At 50.7% G+C, this 15,656-nt stretch overlaps 1 long non-coding RNA gene across 1 annotated transcript; it reads left to right on the forward strand.

Annotated features, from left to right (window-relative positions):
- Positions 1-212: 212 nt before the first annotated feature.
- On the forward strand, positions 213-4,556 carry LOC136303919 (uncharacterized). Its single transcript, XR_010724303.1, has 3 exons — positions 213-278; positions 4,077-4,114; positions 4,541-4,556. It is a non-coding gene; the product is annotated as an uncharacterized lncRNA (long non-coding RNA).
- Positions 4,557-15,656: the final 11,100 nt, after the last annotated feature.

Here is a 15,656-nt window from a genome sequence, read left to right on the forward strand (position 1 = left end):
CACTCATCAGGTGGGGAAAGCTGTCCCAGCAAAGCTCGGGAAAGTCCCTGCGAGGAACTAGGAAATCCTACACTGCCTCCCCCTTTCTTGGCCACCAGGCTTCTGACTGCACTGTGAGAGTAGCCCAGCTTTGACAGTGCTGAACGAGCAATCTGACAGACCTTCTGGGGCAGGAGATCTGATTTCCTTCTCCTCTTGGTTTTCTCCCTGAGCCTGTCCAGGGCTCAAGGAGGAAGCAAGGCCAGATGTGGCCTTGTCTGGTTTCTTCATGCTGAAAGGTAAAGACGTGTTTCACCAATGAATGAATGCATAGATCCTAATGATAGTAACACTTGGTTAAGGAGCAGATCCATTGAAAGTTTGGTTGGAAGGGTCATCCAGAGGGCAGATTTAGCTCAGGGCCTGTTGTTCAGGCCTTAGTCCTTCAGTATTTTGTGGTGCAAATCAATGCCCTGGAAAGCTGGAAACAAATGAGTCCCTCTTGAGCACTTTTCAGAGCGGGAGCAGGATTAGCCCTGCAAGGCCGGGCTAGGGCCAAGAGCAGAGGGCCAGCAGGCTGCATTTGCCCAGAGGCAGCCGTCCAGACCAAGAAGGCCACTGGTGCCCAGGGCCGGAGGTGCCCGAGGCTGCCTCCCCGCTGTGCAGCTCTGCAGAGCCCGTGGAGCGCAGGATCCCGGGCAGCCAGGGCGGCCTGGCTGCCTTGGAGCACGAGGGGTGTCCCAGAATGCTGTGGCCCTTGGCTTTTTAACTGTTGCTCAGAGTCTTGTCATTAGTCCACACTGTCTGACATGTTTTCCTTTCCTCTGGCATATTGAAGAGAGCTTTTGGAGAAAAGTGGCTGATGTAGCTTCTGCTGGTGCTGGTGCTTTTGTCTGCAGGTCACGGCAGGTGGTTTGAACCAAGGACGGAGTCCACAGTTAACACTGCAGTTTTGCCAAGCCAAGAAAACCATTCACAACTGGGTGACCGATGCTGAGCAGCTTTGCTAGTTTTTGGAAAGTTATCACCTTAAAAAGCCCAACAAATGTTCCTCCATGAGGGTACCAGCAGTGTACCAAAGATCCCAACTTTTTCCACCTCTTTTCTGTGTCTTTGGTGTTTCTAAGTTCCCCATTCCCCAGCAGGAATGAAAGCATGTATGATAATGTGAGTGATTTGAGAGCTCTGTGTTGTGCCCTGCCACATCAGCGTTGATGACAGGCTGGACATGGACAGGTGTGTCGAGTTCAATTCATCCCAGTTCTGTGCCAACAGCAGCCCCAAGATGCCGAGAAGAGCAAGGACGGTGGGTGGGTGTGCACTCACAGCCCTGTGGCCTGACTGCTGTGTGGGCAGAAGGTTCTCAACAGCAGTACATCTTCACTCCCCCAAGTGGGAAGAATATATCAGATCTATATGAAATGAAAATATTTATGAAAATGCACTCAATGGTACATATTTATATGTATCATAGATGCAATTTATCAAATATAATGCTGCATATTCTATATTTTGATATGCCATAATCAATAGAATATATCAAATAAAGAGTTGATCTTTCCCTAAGCTATTGCCTGTGGGTCCTAGAGGCCATCTCCTAGTGTTACTACATTTGTGCCTTCTGGTACTAGTTCTTATAGCAGCAACTCCCCTGGGAGTTCCTCCAGGGAACTTCACAGCAAGGCCTTCCATCACTGTCGTGGCTGTGGGAACTTGTTGCTTGCCATTTCTCCCCCAGAATCCTTGTGGATTCTGGAGCATGTCAGCACAGGTGTCCATGGCCCTTCCTTCATCCCCAGCCTGCAGCACTCACAGCCCTGCAGCCTCCCCCTTGCTGCAGCTCGTTTGCAAAGTGCTGCCAAAGGCAGCGGAGCTGGCTCAGGATCCCTGTTGGCTCCTGGGCTCCAGGATGACCTTCAGAGGGACACTTGGAGCGCTTCCTGAAGAGCTACCCGTGGCATGGCGAGTGGATTTGTCCTCCCTGGGTGCCTCTGGTTGGAGCTGGATGCTCCGTGGAATCCCGGAGTTTTCTCAGCAGCCTTTGCAGCGAGTTCTCAGCCAAGGTGTGGCTCTGCTGCCATCCCAAATCTGCACCTGCCTTGCCCAGCCTGAGTGCAAGTGGGGCATGTGCTGGGCACGGATGGAGATTTCCATGGCCAAAATCCTCCAGTATATAAAACTGCTCATTGCTCTGGACAGCACAAATCACAAAACGCCCATCGCAGTTGACAATTGTAATTTCTTGCAGATTCCTACAGCTGCGCTGCTGATCGACAAATACACCAGAATTGATTTCACATGGAAAATGTCATTTATTACAAATTGCTACACCTGCGCTGACAATACAGAACTATGCTGATGTCAATTTGAGTCTTAAAAAAAAGGAATTTATTAGATTTTTACAATAATGCCATGTAAAAATATAGAAATATCCACTTCAGTTAAGAAAACTTAATTTATTGCCAACATCTACAACAAGTCACTAGACACAGAGATCAATTAGGTGTTTAGCAACTTAATTTATTACATATTACTGCAAGCCTAAAGCCCATCTAGGAATACAAAAATATCAGTATTTCTATCTAAACCGTCGTCTACAAAGATCTCAATCGATACAATGACACAACTATACATCTCCATACATGTTTAAATAGAAAGATACACCCAGATACACCCACCTCAAAATACAGAAGTCAATACACAGATGTAAATAGAAAACTGGATATATTTACTTCTAGGAATACCAATATACCTATTTAAAGAGCCATATAACTCCAACTGCATGAATAGAAATACCTACACAACTCTATTTATAGGGAATAGAATTAAAACACACATAGAACAGCATACTTACATATACATATACTTACATCCATACATACATATGTTATTACAAAGATGTATGCATATATACAGACATATATATGTAGCATACATTTATAAATATACAAAGATACATACAGAAATATTCCTATACAAATAGTAACTTGCATATATAAATATCCATGTAATTATTCCTCTCTATGCTACAGTCCATATATCTTTAAACAGAAATCTAAGCAGAGGGATTCCCGCCACCCCATCTTCAAAGCCTTTCACTCTGTTCTTGCTTCCTCCCCTGCAGAGCAGCACCCCTGGACAAGGACAGCAGATGGCACTGGCTCAGGGGACAGTGCCTGGGGCCACCGGCAGCTCCCAGCGCTCCAGGGACAGCCGGGGCTGGAACTGCTGCTCCGCCCGGCCCGGCCGCCAGCTGGGACCCAGCGCGGCAACAGGGGACACAGGGGGCACAGGGGGAGAAACAAGAGCTGAAACAGGCAGCTGAGCGGGGGAAAAGGTAAAAATGCAGCCTAGACCAACACAAACATCACTCTATCCATCTCTATCAATTCACAGACCGTCACGGGGCTTTGCTTTGTGATGTCAGGGCACGGTTGCCACGTGGTCGTGGTGACATCGCAAGGTTGCCTTGGTGCCCGGAAGGCCTCAGGGGTGTCAGAGCAGCTCTTGGGCTTGCTCGGTGCAGGAACTTGGTCCTGTGCTTGAGGCTTTTGTCAGTGGGCAGCTGCCGACTGACAGGAGACTCCTTTTAGCTAGCGTTAGAGCGCAGTCTGCAAACTTGCACAGCAGTTGCCACAATGATTGGGCAACTCGCCGCTGCAGTTTTCACTGTTTATGGAGTTACTTATTCCTGCTATTTCCTGACTAACCTGGCACGTAAGTAGAGGTTTTCCCTGGGTGTCACCTACCCTGGTTTTTGTGTCTTCCTGCTCTTTCTTAGTGACTGAGTTGATTTGGAAACAGAAAGGCCATTGGGATGCCGCTTGGGTAAAGCTCCTGTCAACATGTTCAGCTCAAAAGGGGGTGTGTGTAGCCACGGCCGTGCGGGCAGCATTTGCAAGGGAGCCTGCAGGAATTGCGTTCCCTCCGTGGGAGAGTCTGTGGCAGCAGAGTTTGCCAATTCCTCCATTGCTGGGTCAAGCAGGACAACTTTGAAAATGTAGACTGGGAGGCCTTCTTGGAAGGTCTTCTAAAAATGCTGCGGTTGTCTCCAGTTTTCTCAAAGCATCTGCTTCATTTTCCCTTGTCCACTGCAGGTCACCTGAGCCAGGTATTCAGAGGTGCTGATCCCGAGGTGAGTAAGGAAAGAACATTTGAAGTTCCTGGTGTTTAAAATTGTGCAGCAAGCTGTGAGCTTGGCCTGTGGCAGTAGAGTGTAGAGGGCCAGCTGAGTAGGCTGCAAGAAAATCCATTTCCATGTCTGCAGCAGCAAGAGCAAAGGCATCACTGCCTATTTCCTAATTTTCCATTTCAGAGCTTTAAAAGAACTAAAAGATCAGTTTTGCAGAGAGAATGTGCTTCCTGATAGTAGTCGGGGGAATATGTAATTTGGAGCCATTTGCAGTGTCCAGTTGAATCAGCTCATTAGAATTTAGTCAGAGTGACTTAGAATCCCCTTGCTCTCAAAGTTGATGATTTGTGCTTAGTAGAGCTGGTTCTAGAGCTGAAGAGAAAGAAGGTTCTAAATGAGCCTGTGTCTCACGCTCCTGTCTGTCCACAGATCCCAGAACCAAGAGCAGACTCTCCTCTGGCTTCCTCTGCTCCTGGACAAGAAGCCAACGCGGAGCCAAATGACCACAAGGCTCCAGCTGTTGTCACACCACAGCCGGAACTTTCCCAGACAGTAAGTGCCACTTCTGGAGGGTGCTGTCTTTAGTGCGAGGCAGAGCTGCAAGTTTCTGAGCAGCCAGCTCTTGCTGTTGGTGGCTGAGGATGCCGAGTGCTGCAGTCCTGCCAGACCTAGCCATTCCCCTCAGCCAGTGACAGCTGGAAAATGGGCTTTGAGCTGCCATGTTTAGGCCCCAGCTTGCTGGGATTCTGATAGGGGCCAGCCTGGAGCAGGAAGGTTCCCTGTGTGCAGAGGAGGGAGCATGTCAAAGGCACTGTGCTCAGCCTTGGTGGATACGTGGGGGACGCTGTGGTCTGGGGACACCTGTCCCTCTCCACAGACGTGCCAAGTACCCACAGGCACCAAAAGTCTTGATCTGAGAACACAAGCTCTTTGGGGTGGTTCGTGCCCATGAGCTTCTTGGCTGTGCTTACCCGGGAGCATTTCAGAGACACACTGGGGATGTGGAGTTGCTGTTTGAAGACAGGGATCTTGGTGCCTTTGTTGCCAGGTTGTTCTTTTGCCTCTTCAGGCGGAGCAGTCAGTAGCAGAGCTGACAGGCACTCGGAGTCCACCTGTCTTTTGGCTTTTAATAAGCTGCTAAGAGATGATGTGTTGTCCGTGAATCTTTGGAGGGCATCTCTTCTCTTGTGTGGCAAAAGACACGTTCCCTGTCAGCTTCCAAAGAGGCTGTTGGAGCTTCAGCCCCAGATGGAGGCTGATTGTACTGCTAGTGTCACAGTGGGACAGAGTGAAGGGCAGGGAGAGGGGAATTCAATGGAGCTCTTGGGACTGAGGAGGCCAGGAGTCCCCCAGGCACTGAAAGCACAGAGCCTTGTCATCTGCAGAGATCAGCACTGGGACAGGAGGGTTACAATGGAAGCAGAGGTGGGCAGGGAAGCAGAAAGAAGTGGCTGAATGAATATGATTTGTACGCTGAAAAAGGAAAAAGCTGAGCCTGATGGCATCTCCCAGTCACTTGCTCTGCATTTGTGTGTACAGAACGTGGAGGCAGAGGCACAAGCAGAACCGCCCAAACCTCCGAGTGACACGATGGCAGCGAGGAGGAAGAGCAGGGAAGACATCAGGAGAACTGAGGATCAATGGAAACTCCATCAGGAGAGGGGCAATCAACAAAACCATGTAAGCGGAGGAGTAGTAGCCACTCCCCTGATGGAAGGTTCTGTCTCCTGTTCTTTACGGAACTTTGGAGACAAGCTGCAGGCAGAGCTGCAGAAAACTCGGGCTAGGATCAAGGCATGGGAGAAGAGGCTGGAGGAAGAAATGGAGATTCAAACAGAATGCCGAGCGAAAATTTGTCTCCTTGAGAAGCGAGAGGCTCTACAGAAACAAGTGAGTGAAAGAGCAATAGCCACTGCAGTCACCAACCTGGTGCTTTCTGCCCTTCTTGCCTTTCCCCTGCAGAGCAGCAGGGGGGTGGGGTGATGCCTCTGAGTGCCGTCCTGCTCCGGTGTGTGTCACAGGCACTCTGAAGGACACTCCCTGCTCTGCTGAATCTCAGCTGCTGCCCTGCACAGTGGCACTAGTGCTTTGGCCTTTTGGCCAGCAGTCATCTGAATGCATTCCTGCTGGCCTCTTCCTGCTCTCCTTGTTTCTTGAGATGTTCTTGCAGGTGAACACGGTGACCCAGATGGATCTGGAAAGAAGCTGTCTGTATCCCTTGTGAATCTGGTCCTCTCCCTTTCCTCACAGTCGATGACTCTTGGCTGACAGGGACAAGCTGGACTCTCTGACTGCTTTGTTCTCTTTGACTTGAGGTGGAAGTGTTGACATCTCGCCTGGCAGCCTGCAAAGATTTCCATCAAGTGACTGGCAGCAAGGAGGCCCAAGATTCCTGTGAGGCACAGAAACTGTCCCAAGCAGCAGCGCTGCCGGTTGGGCACGTTCAGAAGATGCCGGAGGAAAAGAGGACTCCATGGGAGAAGGTAGAACATTTGAACAAAGAGCTGCAAGTGTGTCTGCAGCCCTTGGAGGGGGAAAAGCATCCTTGGGAGAAAGTGGAATGGTCATTTTTGCAGTCACCCTTCAGAAAACCCACGCAAATGCATTTTGGAGAAAATAGACAATGAATCTGGCCTTGCACTCCAGTCAAACCAGCCTTTGGCTTTGAGCCATCCAGTTTGAGGAGTGGACATCAAAACAAACCCATGGCAGAGCCCTGCATGTGGCTGACAGCATCTTGCTAAGGGCTTGCATTTGAAATGGGATCTGGAGCTAATCTCTGCCAGCCACTTTTCTTTCTGACACCAACTCCTTTGTTGTCTCAGATCTCCACAGGCTCTTCTGTTGAACCTGCAGGAGCAGCAGTGTCACCTGAAGGCACTAGTGCTGGCCAAGCTGTGCAGTGGAACCCCGGCAGTTCGTTCATCTCCAGCACTGACACGGCTTCTGCTCAGCAACAGGAGATGGAGCATGATGAGGATGAGTCCCTGGAGCTCCTGAGTATGTCTTGTGTCTTTCTTCTCTGAGGGACAGTGTATGGTGTGCACGTGCCAGCACAGCTGGACCCAATGATCCTCCTCACTTTGGTGTCCCAGGAGCATTTAGGGCTCCCCACAGGAGAGGCTGTGCTCCAAGGCAGCAAGAGAGTGCTCTGGGTGTTCCCGCTGCCTCTGAGGGCAGCTTGGACGTGCCTGGGGTTTGCCTGAGCTTCCCCATCTGCTAAAGGCAGAAGCAGGGGTTATCCTTGCATCAGCAGAAGGCTGTGAGCTAGCAAATGATCTGGGCAAGTCCTGTGTGCTAGTGGCCAAACTGGACAGAATAGTTAGCTTCCTAAATTCTCCTTAGACTCCTGACTTCTCATCCGCCATCCGAGCAAAAAAAACCTTCACGGAAATTGATTGGTTTTGGCATTTTGTCTTCTGGTTGTGGTTTTAGTTTAGGTTTTTTTACGGATTTTTTTTGGGTAGAGGTTTTTTCTCCATCTTGAAGGAGCTCTTCTGCCCCATGTGTCTTAGTGGCATCATTTTGATGACTGTTCTTATTTACCACTACTACATCTGCAGGTTTTTTAATGAGAATATTATATATTTGTCAGTGAGGACTCTTTGGAAAGAACATCAGGTGACAGCAGAAACAGAGAGCAAGAGCTGGTTTTTTTGTGCCCCCAATGAAAAAAGCCAGATCTTTTTATTACAATCAGTATTTAATAACCTAGTTTTGTTCCTAGAAAGATGCATCCAAGAGACATAGGCCTGGGGCATGATCAGATAAAAGTGCGCTGTAGGCATTTCTCAGGAGTGAGCCTCCAGCCCCTCTGCTGTATATTCCTCAGATCCATGACACTTTTTCCTACCTGATTCCCAGTCATTCCCATGACTGTTAGAATGCTACCCACTGGCCCAAGCCCTGCTCAGACCAGTCTCTAGGAAAACACATCAAGCCCTTTGTGATTCTACAGCACAAGTCATTGAAGCTGCTTCTTGCCCAGAGCAGCTGCCGGTCCTGTGCCCTCAGATAAGACCTGGTGGGGCTGAGAAGAGAGCCCAGCTGACTCTCTGTCTCCCGTCACCTGTTGGCACAAAAGGGCACTGATGTGCACCTGGGTGTGTCTGCTCTCCAAGCCAATCCTGCTGTGTCCTCAGTGGGGGCAGCAGCTTGGAAGGGGCTGGGTGTGGCCGTGCCTTCTTGCCATTGCTTGTCAGTGCTGGTGCCTGGGCTTTGGCAGCTTTGTGGCGGTGGCTGCCCTGGCCCTGAGGGCTGGTGTGAGTGCCGAGGCTGGAGCCTTCCTTAGCTGGGAGAGTCCCGCTGCCGGCCGGCCGCTGCAGCGCGGAGCTGCCCCGAGGCAGCAGCCCCTGCTCTGGGCCGGCTCCTGCATGGCCTGGGCTGGGCTCACAGAGGGTCAGCATCTCCTCTGGGCAGCTGTCCGTGTCCCGCCGGCACCTGAGGAGCACTGCTGTCCCTGCTGCCCTTGCCCGCTGCGGGAAGGTGGGCACGTGTGCGGGGCTGAGAGGGCGAGTGCAATGGCAGGGACTGATCCCTGCTGTCAGGGGGAGGAGAAGCAGTGTGGTTCTTCACGTGGGCCACGGGCAAGGGCGTCTTCCAGCTCAGCCTGCTCATCAAGGGTGAGGGTCCTGCTGCTGAAGGCCCCTTGGGATTGGTTAGAGCATGAGCTGCTTGGGTTTACAAAGGGAAAGGCATTCTTTTGGCAAACTGCTGCAAGGTGGGGAAGATGCCCTCCTCTCCTGGGAATGCATCTCCCTGTGCTTTGTTTTCTGCCAAGGCATCTCTTCAAAGGACTGTAGAAAATCATTCTCTGTGCTGGCCTGCTTGTGCTGCAGAGCTGCCTGTCTTGTTGCAATTGTTGTTGTTGTTGTTGTTACCCAGCTGGCCACAAAGGACTCAGAAGGCCAGACTGTACAGCCCCAGCAGGGCTGCCTTTTGTATCTCTTGGATGGTGGGATGTCTGCTTTCAAGTGAGCATCTTGCATTTTGTTTCCCTCAGGGCAAAGGGCGAGCATGGAAAATCCCCGAAGGAAATACATGGAAGAGGAAATTGTTGGCAGAGGGTGAGTCCAACCACAGTTACTTGTACGCAATCATGGGGCAACGATTTGCTGCTGGAATATCTGTCAAGGGTGAAGTCAGGCAAGTTGCAAACATATTCAGACACTGGGGTTAGTCTGCCCCATCTCTCAGTACCAGCCAGAATTTGGAAGTGTGGTCAGAAGGAATTGTCAAAGACACTTGGATTTCATTGCCAGAAACAGCAACCACCCCTTTTTGTAGCAGGGAGATAACTGTTTGAAGGAACATTTCTTCCCAAGAGTTTGCTGAAGGAAATAGTGTGATCAGGATAAAAACTGCCCAGTTTAGAAACTGAAATCCAAGATGAAAGAATCACCTGGCCTTTTGAGCTGAGGCACTAAACCCCAATGCTTCAGAAACAGGCCCAGTGCCCATGCACTGGAGAGGAAAATGCATCATCTGCCTTCTGGCAGAGCCCTCCTGCATGCTGCAGGTTGGAGGCGTTTCCAGCAGACATCTCCTGTCTGGGCTGGCTTTCACTCCAAGGTCTAAATGGCTTCTCCTTTCTTTGCTGCTGTTTTGTTTCTAGGGCTTTTGGAGAGGTTTGCAGAGCCATCGACACTGCCACCGGACGACAGGTAAATGTCAAGAGCCCCCGCAGATTCTGCTGCTCTCCAGGGCTTTCCTCTCTCGTGTCAGCTGTGGCTGCAGCTGTGGCTAGAGCTGTGCTGCAAAGGCACAAGAAGCACAGACTGGTGCCAGCCAGCCAGCTGCATTTGGGACAGTCTTTGTCCTGCTCAGCTGCCAGAAGGAAGGCAAGGAGGGCAGCGGTTCCTTTCAGAGAAGGACGCTCTCCCTGGCTCTCAGTTGCTCCAACAAAGGTGGTGCCTTGGAGCATCTCACTGCTCTCTGGGGCTACGGCTTCAGAGTCCTGAATTCCCATTTCTGGCTGCCAGCAAATACATCTGAATGTTCCTGGCAGTTCCTTAGCCACCTGCAGTGCTGCACTTGGGAACTGCACATAGGGAGAGATCTGCAAGGCATCCCTGAAAGCCCCAAGCCCTGCCTATAGCCCAAGATGTATCCACAGAGTACCAAGGCACGCATTTCTTCCTCTGAAGTACGGACAGAGAAACAGAGAGTGTGCTCAGAGCTTTGGGGATGAGAGTTGACACACCATTGCTAACAAGTGGACAAGGCAAAATGTGGTCAGTGGCCACGTGTCCTGGAACTGGCCCCCAAAAGAGCAGAGAAATGAGCTGTAGGAATGTCAGTTCCTAATTACTCCTTTGTCTAATCGCAAGGCACTTTGGCAGAGCTCACCTGTGTCATTGCAAAATCACTCGCTCCATGTGTGTTGTGGTCTCCTTCCACCAGCTTCTAAAGTTACTGATTTTCTGTGTCATTCTAGGTGGCCATCAAGAAAATCAATCTTCAAGGACTGAATAGGAATCAACAAACGCTAAATGAAATCATGATCATGAAGAAGAATAAGAGTCCCCATATTGTGGATTATTTAGACAGGTGAGTGGTCATGGTCTCTTCCCATGAAGGTTTGTTTACATAGTTAAAGCATGCGAGGTTAAAAACCCACTTTGGACACTGGCAGAAAATAGAGCTGTTAATAATTAGTTAATTATTATTTCTCTACTCATCTCCAGTGAATGGGAAGAGAGTGTATTTTGCCTGCATGTGTCTTCCCTGGCTTTCAAACACTGAGTTGGAACATTGGCCAAAAACCTGAATCAACCCTCCCATACTAAGTAAGCTCACTGCCTCCATGTTGTCTCAGGATTGATTTTTTCAAGTTTCTTCAATGCTGATGAAGCATGCTAGAGAGGATTTCCCTTGGATTGTTGCCCCTCTTTTCCAGGGCTGGCCATGCCAGGAACACTAGGTGCTCCTTTCCAGAAATACCATGCGGGGCAGGTTTTTCATCTTGGCTGATACTAAACTGTACTTTTTGCTTGCTGGCCATCTAAAATATCTCCTTTTTCACAGATGTGCTGTTCTCCTTGAGACTGCACAGACTGCAAACAATGCACAGCCTGGAGGGAATGTCTATTCCTTGAATTCTGTCTATGTCACAAAGGGACCCGGAAACAAGAATCAAGCAAAGAAACCAATGTATGCATGTTCATCTGCATGGCCTTGTTCCCTTCTTTCAGCTACCTTGTGCTCAACGAACTCTGGCTGGTGATGGAGTACATGGATGGAGGCACTCTGAAGGATGTCATCGCTGAGGTTCGCATATGTGAACACCACATTGCAACCATCAGTCGAGAGGTGAGGGATCCCATCTGTGCGTCCCAGGGCGTGGGCAGTATTGTCTGGGAAAGGGGCTCAGGACAGGAGTGATTCCATGAGCCAGGCTTTGTTTCTGTGTGGCTGATATGCTCTGGGCAAGCAAGAGCCTCTCAAGCGAAGTGCCTGCCAGTGCCCCTGCACTCACTGGACTCTGTTCTTGTCCTCTTCTCTCCTGCTGTTGCATTCTCACTCTGGCTCTTGTATTTGCTCTTCTCCATCTTGCCTCTCTAAACTTTGGCCTGTCTGCACTGCATTCCTTGCCTGTAAAAGCAAAGGTGGGGGTGGCACTGTTTGAAAGCAGCAGCAAAGAAGAAAGACTCATTTCTCTGAGTCCTCAGCTGGAAAGGTTATCAGTGCAGCCAGAATGCTCTGTACTTCTGAGCACATGCACTGCAGCAGCAATCGTCCTGGCTGGTTTGCAGGGCAGAGTCTACACCAGCAGTTGCTGTTGCTCTTTGACAAGCTGACATGCCTTTCTTTAGAAAGGTGCTGCTCTGCCTGTGTTGGAGCAGCGAGCTCTTGCCCTCAATGGCACTGTCTTCTGCCATTACTCCTCATTCCCCTGGAGAGGGAATCTTGGAGAGCTCTTTCCTTTCTTGTGTGATGAAATCACATCACTGATTTTTGCCCTCCTGTTTCTGGTTTCTCTCTCAGTGCCTGCAAGGACTGCATTTTCTCCATTCCAACCACGTGATACACCGAGATGTGAAGAGCCTCAACATTCTCCTCAAAACGGATGGCTCTGTCAAGCTGGGTCAGTATATTCTTGGGCAGGTGCAGCGTTCCAGGGATATGTGGGCTGTGGGGCTGCTTTTGAGTGAGTGCCAGCCCCCCCAAAATGGTGCTGGTGGCAGTGCAGGGAGCCTGTTGTGAGCTGACCACGCGGTGGCAACGTGCACAGACCAATGGCAAGGATCGAGCAGTGCACAGTGGCATTGCTCTGTGTGTGTCCCTTCCAGAGGGAGGGGGCTACAGGTCTAAAGCTTCAGGGGAACAAAAGACACTGCTGGAGGCCGTGTAAAAAATGTGGGGATTTTTGAAGCAGCCAGCACCATATTTCCTTGGCTAAAGTCCTGAGGAAACAGAGCAGGGACAGTTGTCCAGGAGATTCAGCAGCACATTCTCCAACTTCAACTGGGCAATTCTTTTCCTTGCTTTCCTAATTGCACAGGATTCAAATAAAAACCTTCTTTTGCTTTCTCCCCAGCTGATTTTGGCCTCTCTGCTCAACTCACCCCTGAGCAGAGTAGACGGAGATCGGTGACCGGGACTGATTGGTGGATGGCGCCTGAAATTGCAAAAGCTGAGTCCTATGGCCCCAAAGCAGACATCTGGTCTTTTGGAATTGTGGGCATTGAAATGGTGGAAGGAAAACCTCCTTACTGGAATAAAGGTCCTCTCGTGGTAAGGTGTAAATACTCTCTGATCCTGCTGTCTTTCTCCCCCATCCCACGTTCTGTGTGCCATTGGACAAAATCCCATTGCCATCTGCTGGAACTACTTCCACCACGGTCCCTTTCTGAAAATGTCCCTGCAGCACATCAGCATCTGCTGGGGTTTTGGTTGCATCCGTGGGGGAACTCAAGCCTTAGCCCAGGTAAACCATCTCCCTTCTCAGGCAATATTGGGCTTTGGCTTAGAAGTCCTTCCAGCTCTTTTGGCTTTGTAGATGGCCCTAATAGCAGCAAACAAGCATCTTAGAGCTGCTGTTATCTTTCCTGAAATGAAGGAAAGAAACCTAAACCCAACAAAGTTTCTAAAACAGTGGTTTGGAGAGAAGTGTACCCCCATTCTTCTCACAGGGAAACTTGCCTTAACTGAGGGATTTCCTTTCTTTACTTTTAATTACCATTGTTTTCAAGAACCAAGGAAAAAGCTTGATGACTTTTATAGCAGCTGTGCTTAAGGGACCAACAAGTGCTGCAGAGATGCTTTTCATGTCATACTCCTTGGTAATACTAGAGTGAGTTAGTAGAGCAAAGTCCCTCTTCCAACTAGCCTGTCAAGCTGGTCAGGTGAATCCTCGGAGAAGCAAAGGTGCTTTTGCTGATGTAGTTTCCACTAAGGAGGTCAGTCAATGAAATCAGCTGCCAGGGCAAGATCTGCTGGATGCTGGAAAAGCTGTGACTGCATCAGGCTTTGGGTTTTTTGTTGGTCCAGGAAAGTCATCTCTTCCTCTGTGCCACGGCAGAAACAGCCACTGCAGAGTGCAGCTGAAACAATGGGATCTGGGAGAGCAGTTCCAGATGTGAAAGAAGCATCTGAGAGACTCGTCTTTCCTTTTTCTCCAGGCTCGATTCCTGATAGCCATCAAAGGGATCCCAGAGCTGCGGCAGCCCAAGCTCCTCTCCCCTTTGCTGCGTGACTTCCTGAGCTGCTGCCTGCAGAGAGACGAGGAGCGGCGCTGGTCTGCCAAGGAGCTGCTGCAGGTAAAATGCCAAGGGGCTGCAGGGGAAACAGTGTCCCAGGGACGGGCTCCTCCTGCACTGAAGTGCCAGGCATCAGATGAGCCTCGTCCTCCTCGCCTCCACTCTTGGTGCTGTTCAAATGAGAACAGCCAGGAATCCTAGACTGGGCTGGGCTGGCAGGGGCCTGTAAGGGTCATCTGGTCCAAGTGCCCTGCAATGAGCAGGGGCGTCTTTAAAGAGATCAGGATGCTCAGACCTGAAATATTTCCAGGCCTGGGGCACTTAGCAGCTCTTGCAGTAAGCTGTGCCACTGTTGTCCCACTGTTGCTCCTTAGACCTACTCTGACTCAATCCCCTTTTCATTGAAAAAAAGATTACCCTGCCTTTGGGGCTCTTAGCTTGAAAAGTAATGGTTCATTCTTGTTTTTTTTTTTTCTTTGTGCAGCATCCATTTGTAACATCGGCCAAGCCTACATCCAGCCTGGTGCCACTCATCCTTACATTTAAGAAGTGGAAGGAGTTGACAGGAATGGACCAGTCACTTAAAAATTTTTTCTTCCATCACCAGCATTGTTGAGGATTGTAGAGTAGGATTGTAGCTAGGACTGTAGAGTAGGATTTTAGCCTAGGATTGTAGGGTAATATTTTGGCTTAGGATTGTAAATAAAGTTTCTGAAACCTCAAGTCATTTTGAAGATTGTCCTCCTTCTGAGCCTGTGAGAATGCTCAACATTTCCTTCTGAACTGTCCATTTTTGCTTAGAGGTGGAAAGTGACATTGATGCCTTCTTTGGTACGGTTTGAAGGGGGAGTAGGCTCTTCTTTCGTCATGCTCTCCGGACCGCAGTGCCTTTGGAATATGGCCCAGGGGCTGGGTTTTACCCAGCTGTGGCACTTGTGTTTGAGGCAGAAAGGGCAGTGGCATTTGCAGGCAGAACCAAAGGACGAGTGGGGCAGCCCAAATACCCTGTGCAGATGCAGGCCTTGAGCTCTGACTCGAGAGCATTTGGGTTCCTGCCACTTGCATTTGTATCCCTAAGTGCAATCTCTTTGTCTGGGGGAGAGTTTTGCCCAAGTGAGACAGCAGAAAGATCAGGGAGGCTGCTGGGAAAGGCGCAGAGCTGGTGCAGAGCTGTCAGCGGCTGCAGGGTGAGCCCAGGCCCCGCCTTGCCCAGGCTGGAGCCCCAGCAGAGCCCTGGCAGAGCCCGGAGCAGCCTGAGCCGGGGCAGAGGCAGCTGCAAGGAGGCCCTTGGAGCTGCAAGAGGCAGCAGCCCGGCCCTGGGTGCCTCTTGGGGGCCCCGGGCGAATCCTGCGCTCTCAGAGCCCAGCTGGCAGCCGGCTGCTCCCGAGGGGAAGCGTGGCCGTGCTGGGCACAGCACAGACCGGTGGCATCGGCCGTCCGGAGCGTGCACAGGAGCAGAGAAAGGCAAACCACAGCCGAGGGCTGCAGGCCTGGCTGAGGATTGCCACCCTTGTGCCGGCTGCCCTCTAACTCCTGGCCAAGGCGAGCAGTGTGTGCAGCGCTCTGGGCACAGGGGAGGGAGCCGGGCTGCTCCGCAGGCTCCGGCACAGGGCAGCCTCCTTCAGGCACGGCGCTTCTGCCGGGGGAAGCGAGGCCAGCGGCAGGCAGGGACAGCTTGTCAGGTCACATCTGCAGGAGCCGGGGCCTCACACGGCTCTGGGAGGAAGCGCCTGCAGTGCTGGAGTTGTGCACTGAGCCAGAGCAAAGGGGTGAAATGCAGAGTGTTCTGCAGAAATATTCCGGGGCACCAGGCCAGCCTGCTTTGAGCTCTCTGGCACACAGCA

The sequence above is a fragment of the Chamaea fasciata genome, unplaced genomic scaffold, assembly GCF_029207755.1.
Source record: "Chamaea fasciata isolate MVZ Bird 193981 ecotype frontalis unplaced genomic scaffold, bChaFas1.0.hap1 SCAF_43, whole genome shotgun sequence".
Classification (NCBI taxonomy): domain Eukaryota; kingdom Metazoa; phylum Chordata; class Aves; order Passeriformes; family Sylviidae; genus Chamaea; species Chamaea fasciata.